This window comes from Ranitomeya imitator, chromosome 2, assembly GCF_032444005.1.
Source record: "Ranitomeya imitator isolate aRanImi1 chromosome 2, aRanImi1.pri, whole genome shotgun sequence".
In the NCBI taxonomy this organism is placed as follows: Eukaryota; Metazoa; Chordata; class Amphibia; order Anura; family Dendrobatidae; genus Ranitomeya; species Ranitomeya imitator.
The window spans coordinates 725,650,533-725,666,311 of NC_091283.1; the positions used below are offsets into that span (position 1 = coordinate 725,650,533).

Below are 15,779 nucleotides of genomic sequence, written 5' to 3' on the forward strand. Positions count from 1 at the left end.
TGGGCTTGTGTGCCACTCCTGACTCCTGTGTGTGCCATCTCTCACTCAGTGGGGCATAGAAAGCCTTTTTTTTTTTATTTGGTTTCTAAATTGTCCTTGAAAAAATCATTTTATTTTATTTGGTTTCTAAATTCTTCCTGAAAAAATCATTTTATTTTTTTTTGTTTCTAAAGTCTCCCTTAAAAAAAAAAAAAAAAAAAGTAAAACAGTGGGAGATTAATATTGCCCTTTCTGCTTGTGTGCCAGTCTTGACTCCTGGTTGTGCCATCTCTCTCTCTCTCTCTCAAATTGTGGGCCATAGAAAGCCTATTTATTTTTTTGCTTGATTTGGGTTCCCAAATCTACCTGAAAAAATCAGTACATCAATCAGTGGGAGAAAAATATTGGCCTCTGGGCTTGTGTGCCACTCCTGACTCCTGTGTGTGCCATCTCTCACTCAGTGGGCCATAGAAAGCCTTTTTTTGTTTTTTTATTTGGTTTCTAAATTGTCCCTGAAAAAATCATTTTATTTTATTTGGTTTCTAAATTCTTCCTTTTAAAATTATTTTATTTTATTTTGTTTATAAAGTCTCCCTGAAAAAAATAAATAAAATAAAACAGTGGGAGATTAATATTGACATTTGTGCTTGAGTGACAGTCCTGCGTGTGTGGCATCTCTGTGATTTGGTGCCACAGAAAACAGAGTGTGTAACATTGTGCCTGATTTTCCTTGTGGTCTCACCAACCTGTAAAGGGATATTGAAATCATACTGAAGTTATAGGTCACCGTGTAAGTTGTTTGACAGCAACAAATAAAGTTACTTTGGTTAAGTTTTTAAAACAATGAGGAAGTCTGGTGCAAGAGGTCATGGCCGTGGGCGTTCATTGTCAGCTGGTAATGATGGTAGTGGTAGTGGAGCATCAAGTGGTCGTGGGAAAAAAAATATTCCACCTAAGTCTGGAGCTGTGGAGCCAGGTTCGTCGTCTGGCTACACAAGGCCTCAAACGCTCTCTTTTCTGGGAGTCGGAAAACCGCTTTTAAAGCCGGAGCAGCAACAGCAAGTTTTGGCTTACCGTGCAGACTCAGCCTCTAGCTCTTTTGCCTCCTCTTCTGAAACTGGTAAATGTAAAAGCAGCGCGTCGCTTGTGGATGTTCACGGTCAGGGACAAGTCGCTTCCTTGTCCTCTTCAGCAAAAACAACAACAAGAGGGAAGGATGCAGCAGGCGACACAACGGGTTACTCCATGGAGCTCTTTACACATACTGTCCCTGGCTTAGAAAGTGAAACACTTAACAGGCCATGCCCATTACAAGTAGATTCTGACATGGAGTGCACTGATGCACAGCCACAGCCAGACTACTATGCTGGTCCTTTGACTCAGACCACAACATTGCACTCTCAGGGTACTGATCCACAATCAGACCCTGATGAGACTCTGTTGCCCCGTCACGAACGCTATACCACCGACCGACACGGTGACACAGACGAAGTTGCACACGAGCTAGAAGAGGAGGTAATAGATGACCCAGTTGTTGACCCCGATTGGCAGCCATTGGGGGAACAGGGTGCAGGCGGCAGTAGTTCAGAAGCGGAGGTGGAGGAGGGGCCGCAGCAGGCATCAACATCGCAACAGGTTCCATCTGCCGGGCCTGTATCTGGCCCAAAACGCGTGTCAAAGCCAAAACCTGTTGGAGGACAGCGTGGCCATCCGGTTAAAGCTCAGTCTGCAATCCCTGAAAAGGGATCCGATGCTAGGAAGAGTGCAGTCTGGCATTTTTTTAAACAACATCCAATTGATCAGCGCAAAGTCATCTGTCAAAAATGTTCAACTAGCTTAAGCAGAGGTCAGAATCTGAAAAGTCTCAATACAAGTTGCATGCATAGACATTTAACCACCATGCATTTTCAAGCCTGGACTAACTACCAAACGTCCCTTAAGGTTGTAGCACCCTCGGCCAATGAAGCTAGTCAGCAACGCAACATCCCTTCCGTCACTGTAAGGCCACCATTTTCCGCACCACCGGCAGTATCTGTGGAGGTTTCTTTGCCAGCCAAAAGCAGTCAGGGTCAGGGAATCACCAGTTTTGTAGGAGGAAATATTGCATCTAGGGCACCGGCGGAAACAATACCGTCTCCAACCGTCTCTCAGTCTGCCATGTCCACCGGCACCCCCGCTAGTTCCACGATCTCCAGCTCTCCAGTCCAGCTCACCCTACATGAGACTCTGGTTAGAAAAAGGAAGTACTTATCCTCGCATCCGCGTACACAGGGTTTTAACGCCCACATAGCTAGACTAATCTCGTTAGAGATGATGCCCTACCGGTTAGTTGAAAGCGAAGCTTTCAAAGCCCTGATGGAGTACGCTGAACCACGCTACGAGCTACCCAGTCAACACTTTTTTTCCAGAAAAGCCATCCCAGCCCTGCACCAGCATGTTAAACAGCGCATCGTCCATGCACTCAGGCAATCTGTGAGTACAAAGGTGCACCTGACTACAGATGCATGGACCAGTAGGCATGGCCAGGGACGTTACGTGTCCATCACGGCACACTGGGTGAATGTGGTGGATGCAGGGTCCACAGGGGACATCAATTTCGGGACAGTTGTGCCTAGCCCACGGTCTAGGAAACAGTTGGCTGTAGGCGTTCGCACCCCCTCCTCCTCCTCGTCCTCCTGCAGAAGCAACAGCTCTTCCACAGACCGCAGTCGGCCAACCACTCCATCGGCAGCTGACACAGTTGCACACCAGTTGTCCCATTATGGGCCAGCTACTGGCAAGCGTCAGCAGGCTGTATTGGCTATGAAGTGTTTGGGCGACAACAGACACACCGCGGAAGTTCTGTCCGAGTTCTTGCAACAAGAAACGCAGTCGTGGCTGGGCACTGTAGATCTTGAGGCAGGCAAGGTAGTGAGTGATAACGGAAGGAATTTCATGGCTGCCATCTCCCTTTCCCAACTGAAACACATTCCTTGCCTGGCTCACACCTTAAACCTGGTGGTGCAGTGCTTATTGAAAACTTATCCTGGGTTCTCCAACCTGCTCCTCAAAGTGCGTGGACTTTGCTCACATATCCGACGTTCGCCTGTACACTCCAGCCGTATGCAGACCTATCAGCGGTCTTTGAACCTTCCCCAGCATCGCCTAATCATAGACGTTGCAACAAGGTGGAACTCAACACTGCACATGCTTCAGAGACTGTGCCAACAGAGGCGGGCTGTTATGTTTTTGTGGGAGGATACACATACACGGGCAGGCAGTAGGATGGCAGACATGGAGTTGTCAGGTGTGCAGTGGTCGAAGATACAAGACATGTGTCAAGTCCTTCAGTGTTTTGAGGAATGCACACGGCTGGTTAGTGCAGACAATGCCATAATAAGCATGAGCATCCTCCTAATGTGTCTGCTGATGCAAAGTTTGACGCACATAAAGGATCAGGCGTCTGCACCAGAGGAAGAGGAAAGCCTTGATGACAGTCAGCCATTGTCTGGTCAGGGCAGTGTACAGGACGAGGTAGTGGGCGAAGAGGAGGTGGAGAACGAGGAGGATGATGGGGGTGAGTATATTTTTAATGAGGAAGCTTTCCCGGGGGCACTGGAAATTGGTGGCGTGGCAAGGCCGGGTTCTGGTTTTTTGAGGGACACAAATGACGTAGATTTGCCTGAAACTGCCCCTCAACCAATCACAACCGCAGATTTGACAACTGGAACTTTGGCCCACATGGCGGATTATGCCTTACGTATCCTCAAAAGGGACACACGCATTACTAAAATGATGAACGATGACGATTACTGGTTGGCCTGCCTCCTTGATCCACGCTATAAAGGCAAATTGCAAAATATTATGCCACATGAGAACTTGGAACTAATATTAGCAACCAAACAATCAACTCTTGTTGACCGTTTGCTTCAGGCATTCCCAGCACACAGCGCACGTGATCGTTCTCACACGAGCTCCAGGGGGCAGCAGACCAGGAGTGTTAGGGGTGCACACATCAGAAGTGGCGTTGGACAGAGGGGTTTTCTGACCAGGTTGTGGAGTGATTTTGCTATGACCGCAGACAGGACAGGTACTGCTGCATCAATTGAAAGTGACAGGAGACAACATTTGTCCAGTATGGTTACTAACTATTTTTCATCCCTTATCGATGTTCTACCTCAACCGTCATTCCCATTTGATTACTGGACATCAAAATTAGACACCTGGCCAGAATTGGCAGAATATGCATTGCAGGAGCTTGCTTGCCCGGCAGCTAGTGTCCTATCAGAAAGAGTATTCAGTGCTGCAGGTTCCATATTAACCGAAAAAAGGACTCGTCTGGCTACCCAAAATGTTGATGATCTAACATTCATTAAAATGAACCACAACTGGATTTCGAATTCTTTTGCCCCACCTTGCCCGGCAGACACCTAGCTTTCCTATGAAAAGCTCTTGCCTGTGGACTACTGTGAATTACTTATCTAATGTCTAATTTGCTGCAGCTGATTGTCCAGCATACGACATGTTTACACCTTCCTAAATGGCCAAACTCCGCACACGGGGCCGTGGTATCGCGACTTGGCACAAGCACCCGTGAGAGTGCTGTTTGTCTGAAGAGGTGGGTGTGCCCGCTTTTGGTTGACGGCACTGCCACTGGGTCCCTCATAGTACAATAAAGTGTCTCTGGCGGTGGTGGTGCGCACCCAACGTCAGACACACTGTTGTAACATGAGGGGCCCTGGGCCTGTACCGCCGGCCACAAGAGAGTTCACCCACCCCCAGGTCAAACATTGCTCTACCACTTCCACAGTTATCTCTCACACTTCCACCAATGTTTAGTCTATGCGCTGACATCCTTCCATTCCTGCCACTGACAATACCATTGTGTTGACATGTATGATGGTACTTAACATAGTCAGGGGCAGTGTCCTCTATTTACCACAGTAAATACTTTGCGCTAAATTAGTAGGTCTGAAACTACGCAGAGGATCCCACCCCTGAACCTAATGATTGCACCCTTTAGTGTTTTCGTTTTGTTTTAATGCGAGACATTCACGTTTATTTATTGTTTTGGACTACTAACTAGCAGACACTCATTACAATCGGCCTCCGCTGACCAGACCACTGCTGCCCGTGTATCCCTGGAACCAATTTTAAATTGCCTACAGCCTGTCCAATTTTATTATGTTAGGCCTTCGAAGCCTGTCTGCGGTCCCTCCTTCCACTAGGCCTCCACTGACCTGTCTACTGCTGCCCGTGTACCCCTGGAACTAATTTTAAATTGCCTACAGCCAGCCCATTTTATTATGTTAGGCCTTCGAAGCCTGTCTGCGGTCCCTCCTTCCACTAGGCCTCCACTGACCTGTCTACTGCTGCCCGTGTACCCCTGGAACCAATTTTAAATTGCCTACAGTCCAATTTTTTTATGTTAGGCCTTCGAAGCCTGTCTGCGTTCCCTCCTTCCACTAGGCCTCCACTGACCAGACCACTGCTGCCCGTGTACCCCTGGAACCAATTATAAAGTGCCTACAGCCTACCAATTTTATTATGTTAGGCCTTCGAAGCCTGTCTGCGGTCCCTTCTTTCTACAACTCCTACACTGACCAGACCACTGCTGCCCGTGTACCCCTGGAACCTATTTTTTATTGCATAGAGCATCCTTTTTTTAATAGTAGGCGTACAAAGTCTGTCTGCGGTCCACTATTGAAATTGTCCTCCACTGCCCAGAGCAATGCTGCCTGTGTACCCCTGTAACCTTTTTTAAGCTGCAGTGAGCCACATTTTTGGTTTAAGGCCTACTACCTGTGTCTGTCTGCGCCACTCAATTCAGCTGTGTTCCTTTGAAAAAAGCTGAGTGTCAATAGTCTTGTTTTCAGCCTCTAGGAATTTTAAAACTGCACTGGGGATACAACTTTGGTAGGGCCTACTAACGGTGTCTGCCGCCCCAAGGTGTGCCCCAGGTTTCGTCCACATTGCTTCGGTCTTCCGACTCTCGTTTAGTAGTTGTAGAAAACTACACTGCATTAGGGCTACAAAATGGGTATGGAGTGTAGAGAGATGGTGTGTTCCACTCCAAGGTGTTCCCCAGGTTTCCTCGCCATTGCTTCGATCTTAATGCTCTCGTTTAGTAGTTGTTGGAAACTACACTGCATTAGGCCTCCAAAATGGGTATGGGGTGTAGAAAGATGGTGTGTTCCACTCCAAGGTGTTCCCCAGGTTTCGTCCACATTGCTTCGGTCTTCCGACTCTCGTTTAGTAGTTGTAGAAAACTACACTGCATTAGGCCTTCAAATTGTGTATGGGGTGTAAAGACGGTGTGTTCCACTCCAAGGTGTTCTCCAGGTTGCCTTTCCTGAGCTTCTATCTTCAGGCTCTCGTTTAGTAGTTGTTGGAAACTACACTGCATTAGGCCTACAAAATGGGTATGGGGTGTAGAGAGATGGTGTGTTCCACTCCAAGGTGTTCCCCAGGTTTCGTCCACATTGCTTCGGTCTTCCGACTCTCGTTTAGTAGTTGTAGAAAACTACACTGCATTAGGCCTACAAATTGGGTATGGGGTGTAGAGAGATGGTGTGTTACACTCCAAGGTGTTCCCCAGGTTTCCTCTCCATTGCTTCAATCTTCTGGCTCTCGTTTAGTAGTTGTTGGAAACTACACTGCATTAGGCCTACAAATTGGGTATGGGGTGTAGAGAGATGGTGTGTTCCACTCCAAGGTGTTCCCCAGGTTTCCTCGCCATTGCTTCGATCTTAATGCTCTCGTTTAGTAGTTGTTGGAAACTACGCTGCATTAGGCCTACAAATTGGGTATGGGGTGTAGAGAGATGGTGTGTTCCACTCCAAGTTGTTCCCCAGGTTTCCTCGCCATTGCTTCGATCTTAATGCTCTCGTTTAGTAGATGTTGGAAACTACACTGCATTAGGCCTACAAATTGGGTATGGGGTGTAGAGACGGTGTGTTCCACTCCAAGGTGTTCTCCAGGTTGCCTTTCCTGAGCTTCTATCTTCAGGCTCTCGTTTAGTAGTTGTTGGAAACTACACTGCATTAGGCCTAAAAATTGTGTATGGGGTGTAGAGACGGTGTGTTCCACTCCAAGGTGTTCTCCAGGTTGCCTTTCCTGAGCTTCTATCATCAGGCTCTCGTTTAGTAGTTGTTGGAAACTACACTGCATTAGGCCTACAAAATGGGTATGGGGTGTAGAGAGATGGTGTGTTCCACTCCAAGGTGTTCCCCAGGTTTCGTCCACATTGCTTCGGTCTTCCGACTCTCGTTTAGTAGTTGTAGAAAACTACACTGCATTAGGCCTACAAATTGGGTATGGGGTGTAGAGAGATGGTGTTTTACACTTCAAGGTGTTCCCCAGGTTTCCTCTCCATTGCTTCGATCTTCTGGCTCTTGTTTAGTAGTTGTTGGAAACTACACTGCATTAGGCCTACAAATTGGGTATGGGGTGTAGAGAGATCGTGTGTTCCACTCCAAGGTGTTCCCCAGGTTTCCTCTCCACTGCTTCGATCTTAATGCTCTCGTTTAGTAGTTGTTGGAAACTACACTGCATTAGGCCTACAAATTGTGTATGGGGTGTAGAGACGGTGTGTTCCACTCCAAGGTGTTCTCCAGGTTGCCTTTCCTGAGCTTCTATCTTCAGGCTCTCGTTTAGTAGTTGTTGGAAACTACACTGCATTAGGCCTACAAATTGGGTATGGGGTGTAGAGACGGTGTGTTCCACTCGAAGGTGTTCTCCAGGTTGCCTTTCCTGAGCTTCTATCTTCAGGCTCTCGTTTAGTAGTTGTTGGAAACTACACTGCATTAGGCCTACAAAATGGGTATGGGGTGTAGAGAGATGGTGTGTTCCACACCAAGGTGTTCCCCAGGTTTCGTCCACATTACTTCGGTCTTCCGACTCTCGTTTAGTAGTTGTAGAAAACTAAACTGCATTAGGCCTATAAATTGTGTATGGGGTGTTGAGACGGTGTGTTCCACTCCAAGGTGTTCTCCAGGTAGCCTTTCCTGAGCTTCGATCTTCTGGCTCTTGTTTAGTAGTTGTTGGAAACTACACTGCATTAGGCCTACAAATTGGGTATGGGGTGTAGAGAGATGGTGTGTTCCACTCCAAGGTGTTCCCCAGGTTTCCTCGCCATTACTTCGATCTTAATGCTCTCGTTTAGTAGTTGTTGGAAACTACACTGCATTAGGCCTACAAATTGTGTATGGGGTGTAGAGACGGTGTGTTCCACTCCAAGGTGTTCTCCAGGTTGCCTTTCCTGAGCTTCTATCTTCAGGCTCTCGTTTAGTAGTTGTTGGAAACTACACTGCATTAGGCCAACAAATTGGGTATGGGGTGTAGAGACGGTGTGTTCCACTCCAATGTGTTCTCCAGGTTGCCTTTCCTGAGCTTCTATCTTCAGGCTCTCGTTTAGTAGTTGTTGGAAACTACACTGCATTAGGCCTACAAAATGGGTATGGGGTGTAGAGAGATGGTGTGTTCCACTCCAAGGTGTTCCCCAGGTTTCGTCCACATTGCTTCGGTCTTCCGACTCTCGTTTAGTAGTTGTAGAAAACTACGCTGCATTAGGCCTACAAATTGTGTATGGGGTGTAGAGACGGTGTGTTCCACTCCAAGATGTTCTCCAGGTTGCCTTTCCTGAGCTTCTATCTTCAGGCTCTCGTTTAGTATTTGTTGGAAACTACACTGCATTAGGCCTACAAAATGGGTATGGGGTGTAGAGAGATGGTGTGTTCCACTCCAAGGTGTTCCCCAGGTTTCGTCCACATTGCTTCGGTCTTCCGACTCTCATTTAGTAGTTGTAGAAAACTACACTGCATTAGGCCTACAAATTGTGTATGGGGTGTAAAGACAGTGTGTTCCACTCCAAGGTGTTCTCCAGGTTGCCTTTCCTGAGCTTCTATCTTCAGGCTCTCGTTTAGTAGTTGTTGGAAACTACACTGCATTAGGCCTACAAAATGGGTATGGGGTGTAGAGAGATGGTGTGTTCCACTTCAAGGTGTTCCCCAGGTTTCCTCGCCATTGCTTCGATCTTAATGCTCTCGTTTAGTAGTTGTTGGAAACTACGCTGCATTAGGCCTACAAATTGGGTATGGGGTGTAGAGAGATGGTGTGTTCCACTCCAAGGTGTTCCCCAGGTTTCGTCCACATTGCTTCGGTCTTCCGACTCTCGTTTAGTAGTTGTAGAAAACTACGCTGCATTAGGCCTACAAATTGTGTATGGGGTGTAGAGACGGTGTGTTCCACTCCAAGATGTTCTCCAGGTTGCCTTTCCTGAGCTTCTATCTTCAGGCTCTCGTTTAGTATTTGTTGGAAACTACACTGCATTAGGCCTACAAAATGGGTATGGGGTGTAGAGAGATGGTGTGTTCCACTCCAAGGTGTTCCCCAGGTTTCGTCCACATTGCTTCGGTCTTCCGACTCTCATTTAGTAGTTGTAGAAAACTACACTGCATTAGGCCTACAAATTGTGTATGGGGTGTAAAGACAGTGTGTTCCACTCCAAGGTGTTCTCCAGGTTGCCTTTCCTGAGCTTCTATCTTCAGGCTCTCGTTTAGTAGTTGTTGGAAACTACACTGCATTAGGCCTACAAAATGGGTATGGGGTGTAGAGAGATGGTGTGTTCCACTCCAAGGTGTTCCCCAGGTTTCGTCCACATTGCTTCGGTCTTCCGACTCTCGTTTAGTAGTTGTAGAAAACTACGCTGCATTAGGCCTACAAATTGTGTATGGGGTGTAGAGACGGTGTGTTCCACTCCAAGATGTTCTCCAGGTTGCCTTTCCTGAGCTTCTATCTTCAGGCTCTCGTTTAGTATTTGTTGGAAACTACACTGCATTAGGCCTACAAAATGGGTATGGGGTGTAGAGAGATGGTGTGTTCCACTCCAAGGTGTTCCCCAGGTTTCGTCCACATTGCTTCGGTCTTCCGACTCTCATTTAGTAGTTGTAGAAAACTACACTGCATTAGGCCTACAAATTGTGTATGGGGTGTAAAGACAGTGTGTTCCACTCCAAGGTGTTCTCCAGGTTGCCTTTCCTGAGCTTCTATCTTCAGGCTCTCGTTTAGTAGTTGTTGGAAACTACACTGCATTAGGCCTACAAAATGGGTATGGGGTGTAGAGAGATGGTGTGTTCCACTTCAAGGTGTTCCCCAGGTTTCCTCGCCATTGCTTCGATCTTAATGCTCTTGTTTAGTAGTTGTTGGAAACTACGCTGCATTAGGCCTACAAATTGGGTATGGGGTGTAGAGAGATGGTGTGTTCCACTCCAAGGTGTTCCCCAGGTTTCGTCCACATTGCTTCGGTCTTCCGACTCTCGTTTAGTAGTTGTAGAAAACTACACTGCATTAGGCCTACAATTTGGGTATGGGGTGTAGAGAGATGGTGTGTTCCACTCCAAGGTGTTCCCCAGGTTTCCTCGCCATTGCTTCGATCTTAATGCTCTCGTTTAGTAGTTGTTGGAAACTACGCTGCATTAGGCCTACAAATTGGGTATGGGGTGTAGAGAGATGGTGTGTTACACTCCAAGGTGTTCCCCAGGTTTCCTCGTCATTGCTTCGATCTTAATGCTCTCGTTTAGTAGTTGTTGGAAACTACACTGCATTTGGCCTACAAATTGGGTATGGGGTGTAGAGACGGTGTGTTCCACTCCAAGGTGTTCTCCAGGTTGCCTTTCCTGAGCTTCTATCTTCAGGCTCTCGTTTAGTAGTTGTTGGAAACTACACTGCATTAGGCCTACAAATTGGGTATGGAGTGTAGAGACGGTGTGTTCCACTCCAAGGTGTTCTCCAGGTTGCCTTTTCTGAGCTTCTATCTTCAGGCTCTCGTTTAGTAGTTGTTGGAAACTACACTGCATTAGGCCTACAAAATGGATATGGGGTGTAGAGAGATGGTGTGTTCCACTCCAAGGTGTTCCCCAGGTTTCGTCCACATTGCTTCGGTCTTCCGACTCTCGTTTAGTAGTTGTAGAAAACTACACTGCATTAGGCCTACAAATTGGGTATGGGGTGTAGAGAGATGGTGTGTTACACTCCAAGGTGTTCCCCAGGTTTCCTCTCCATTGCTTCGATCTTCTGGCTCTCGTTTAGTAGTTGTTGGAAACTACACTGCATTAGGCCTACAAATTGGGTATGGGGTGTAGAGACGGTGTGTTCCACTCCAAGGTGTTCTCCAGGTTGCCTTTCCTGAGCTTCTATCTTCAGGCTCTCGTTTAGTAGTTGTTGGAAACTACACTGCATTAGGCCTACAAAATGGGTATGGGGTTTAGAGAGATGGTGTGTTCCACTCCAAGGTGTTCCCCAGGTTTCCTCTCCATTGCTTCGATCTTAATGCTCTCGTTTAGTAGTTGTTGGAAACTACACTGCATTAGGCCTACAAATTGGATATGGGGTGTAGAGACGGTGTGTTCCACTCCAAGGTGTTCTCCAGGTTGCCTTTCCTGAGCTTCTATCTTCAGGCTCTTGTTAAATAGTGGTTAAATGGAACAACTGCATTTGGCGTACTAGTTGGTTTGGGGCCTACTAACAGTGTCTGCCGCTCCTTGCTGTTCTCCTGGTTTCCTGTCCTGAAATTCCATTTTCAGGCTCTCGTTAAGTAGTTGTTAATGTTAGACTGCATTTGGCCTACTAGTTGGGTTGGGGCCTACTATCGGTGTCTGCCAGTCCTTGCTGTTCTCCTCCACTGAACAAAGCTGTGCCGCCTGTTTACTACGGTTGCCAATTTTGAACTGCATTTCGACTACTTACTGATTTGGGCCAACTCTCTGTGTCAGCCTCTCATTCCAGTTGTCCTCCACTGCAATGCCCCCTGGTTAGTCCTGTGTTACCAATTTTGAACTGCATTTAGCCAACTTTATTCTTTGGGCCTATATCTGTGTTTCCTCCTCATCCTGCCCATTGCCCAGCCAGTGATAGATGAGTCTGCTGGTACATTGACCCATAACGCAAAATTCCCCGTGCACGCTACACAGCAAGATTGTGACCCTGCTGAAAGTCAGGTTCCTCTTCCCGCATACCATACCACCTTACACGGGGACAAAGAGGAAGGTGCAGATGAAAGTGCAGGTTCCTTCATCAGGTGGGGGGAGGAATACTAGTTGGCGACGTCACTGGCACAGGGCCTCTCATAGTACGCAAAAGTGTTGCTGCCGGTGGGAGGCACCCCCGCCGTGCAAACACACCGCTGTACTTTGAGGGGCCCTGTGCCAGTGCCAATGCCAACGAGTGGGCCCCCCCTGCTTGCTCAGGATCACAGCACTTGCAAAGTTGAAATACTTACCTCTCCCTGCTCCACAGATTTACTGGGCCCACTAATTACTTGAACCAGCCCTACCCCCCACAACTTTAGCCAAATGACCCCCAATTTCAAATGCCTTCCAATTATTATAAGGTAAATTACGATTGACAAGCTTCTGTAACAAGAATGGATGTTTTTGCCATTAAAATGGGCAGTGTAGGTGTTTTCCTGGCCTCCACTCACTGCCGACTATGCTCCCCCATTGACTTCTATTGGGTTTCGTGTTTCGGGCGATACCCGACTTTTCGCGATAATCGGCCGATTCCACTCGACTCGACTTCTAAGATAGTCGGGTTTCGCGAAACACGACTCGACTCTAAAAAGGTCAAGGTCGCTCAACCCTACCGGCTACTACTCTTGTCTCTACCCCAAAAAATCTTTGGAGGGAATTGAAAATCCATGTTGTCCAGCAACAGGCCAAAAACATCACTACTCTAGAGGAAATCTGCATTGAGGAATGGGCCAACATACTACCAACAATGTGTGCCAACTTTGTGAAGACTTACAGAAAACATTTGACCTCTGTCATTGTCAACAAAGGATATATAACAAAATATTGAGATGAACTTTTGTTAATGACCAAATACTTATTTTCCACCATAAATTTCAAAATAAATCTTGCTAAATCAGAAAAGGTAATTTACTGGATTTGTTTTCTCAATTTTGACTGTCATAGTTGTGGTCTACCTATGATGTCAATTACAGGTCTCTCTTGTCTTTTTAAGGGGCTGACTAAATAAGTTTTTCCCCACTGTATATACAAAAAATATACAATAAAGCATTTTTTCTAGATGATTTGCACAGTAGGTACCTTTTGCATGGGAAATTTGTTATGACACAAAACAATTCAGAGGTTGTTTTAGTCTGCGATACTTACATGCTCCTAAATCCTTATGTTCATTTTTGAGATATAATATACAAGTTTTTATTTAGAAGTACAATGTTTTATTGCAAAAAATAAAAACATCTTTAGTATAATTTATAGCTCTAAGCCAAGTGAATAAAATCTCCTATACAGTTGGCATAATAAAATTCCCATATTTCAGTAACTGTGATCTTTTGTTAAATGTCACTGGATTCATTCTTGTAAAATTATTCTGCAAAACCATAGTGGGACATATAAAGTATCAATCTTTTTTTAATAGATGCTGAAACTGATGACTCCAAAAGCACAGGTCAACAATGTAAAATCTAACACATATTGTCACCATCTAGACAAAATTCCTTGTAATAAACTGTGTTCCAAATTATTATGCAAATTGGATTTAAGTGTCATAAAGATTTAATTGTTTTGTTTTTCAAATAAACTTATGGATGGTATTGTGTCTCAGGGCTCAATGGATCACTGAAATCAATCTTAAACACTTGTGATAATTAGTTTTCCAGGTGATTCTACTTAAAGGAAAACTACTTAAAAATGATGTTCCATATTATTAAGCAGGCCACAGGTTTCAAGCAATATGGAAAATAAAGAGGTTCTCTGCTGCTGAAAAGCCTTAAATAGTGCAATGCCTTGGACAAGGTATTAAAATATTAGATATTTCATGAAAACTTAAGAATGATCATCATACTTTGAAGAGATTTGTGACTGAAACAAAGCACAGACAGAGTTCATGTAGATTAAGGCATAATGAGCAGCAAACAGTTATTTGAAGCGGCTGGTGCCTCTGGAGTCCCTTGAATCTCAAGATGAAGGATCCTTAACACTAGAAGTTCCAGAAATTTCGAGCTCCAAAGGTTCCAAAGGTAGAAATGTTAAATGACCCCTCTCTGGGACTTCTAGTGTTAAGGGCTTGCTGTGGTGCATAAACCTACTATTCAGCCACCCCTAAACAGTGTTCACAAGCAGAAACAGTTGCAGTGGGCCCAGACATACATGAAGACTAATTTTCAAGCAGTCTTGTTTACTGATAAGTGTGGAGCCACCCTGGATGGTCCAGATGGATGGAGTAGTGGATGGTTGGTGGATGGCCACCACGTCCCAACAAGGCTGCGACATCAGCAAGGAGGTGGATGAGTCATGTTTTGGGCTGGAATCATGGGGAAACAGCAGGTAGGGCTCTTTAAGGTTCCTGAAGGTGTGAAAATGACCTCTGCAAAGTAAATACTGTAGAGTTTCTGACTGACAACTTTCTTCCATGGTCTAAAAAGCAGAATCGTGCCTTCAGGAGCGAAATCATCTTCATGCATGACAATGCACCATCTCATGCTGCAGAATACCTCTGCGTCATTGGCTTCTATGGGCATAAAAGGAGATAAACTCATGGGGTGGCCACCATCTTCCCCTGACTTCAACCCTTTAGAGAACGTATGGAGTATCATCAGGCAAAATATCTATGAGGTTGGGAGACAGTTCACATCGAAACAGCAGCTCTGGGAGGCTATTTTGACTTCATGCAAATAAATACAAGCAGAAACTCTCCAAACACTCACAAGTTCAATGGATGCAAGAATTGTGAAAGGGATATCTGTTGTGAATTCTGTTGTCTGGCTCCCTCCTGTGGTCATGAATGGTACTTCGGCTGGTCTGTCCATGGACTTCCTCTGGTGGGTGTTTCTGAGTTTCCTTCCTCAGGTGACGAGGTTAATTCGTTAGCTGGCTGCTCTATTTAACTCCACTTAGATCTTTGCTCCATGCCACCTGTCAATGTTCTAGTATTGGTTTAGTTCACTTCTGGATCGTTCTTGTGTCCTGTCTTCCCAGCAGAAGCTAAGTTCCAGCTTGTATTCCTTTGGTTTGCTATTTTTCTGTCCAGCTTGCAATTTTTATTGTTGTCTTGCTGGAAGCTCTGGGATGCAGAGGGAGCGCCTCCGCACCGTGAGTCGGTGCGGAGGGTCTTTTTGCGCCCTCTGCGTGGTCTTTTTGTAGGTTTTTGTGCTGACCGCAAAGTAACCTTTCCTATCCTTGGTCTGTTCAGTAAGTCGGGCCTCACTTTGCTAAATCTATTTCATCTCTGTGTTTGTATTTTCATCTTACTCACAGTCATTATATGTGGGGGGCTGCCTTTTCCTTTAGGGAATTTCTCTGAGGCAAGGTAGGCTTTATTTTTCTATCTTCAGGGCTAGCTAGTTTCTTAGGCTCTGCCGAGTTGCATAGGGAGCGTTAGGCGCAATCCACGGCTATTTCTAGTGTGTTTGATAGGATTAGGGATTGCGGTCAGCAGAGTTCCCATGTCCCAGAGCTCGTCCTTATTATCAGTAACTATCAGGTCATTCCGTGTGCTCTTAACCACCAGGTCCATTATTTTACTGACCACCAGGTCATAACAGTACAGGTGGCCCAAAGTACTAATGCATCTCAATAGAGGGATAAGAGAAGTTCTGAGACCATTTTTTTTTCTTTGCAGTGTGTTTTGTCTCTTTTTTCCCCTTTACCTCTGGGTGGTTCAGGACACTAGTGTAAACATGGACATTCAAGGTCTGTCCTGTTGGATGGATAATCTCACTACAAGGGTACAAAACATTCAAGATTTTGTGGTTCAGAATCCGATGTCAGAGCCTAGGATTCCAATTCCTGATTTGTTTT

At 45.9% G+C, this 15,779-nt stretch overlaps 1 protein-coding gene across 1 annotated transcript in view; it reads left to right on the forward strand.

Annotated features, from left to right (window-relative positions):
• Positions 1-15,779, forward strand: part of GRID1 (glutamate ionotropic receptor delta type subunit 1) — a 2,008,846-nt gene that overhangs the window by 869,925 nt on the left and 1,123,142 nt on the right. The window lies entirely within an intron of this gene.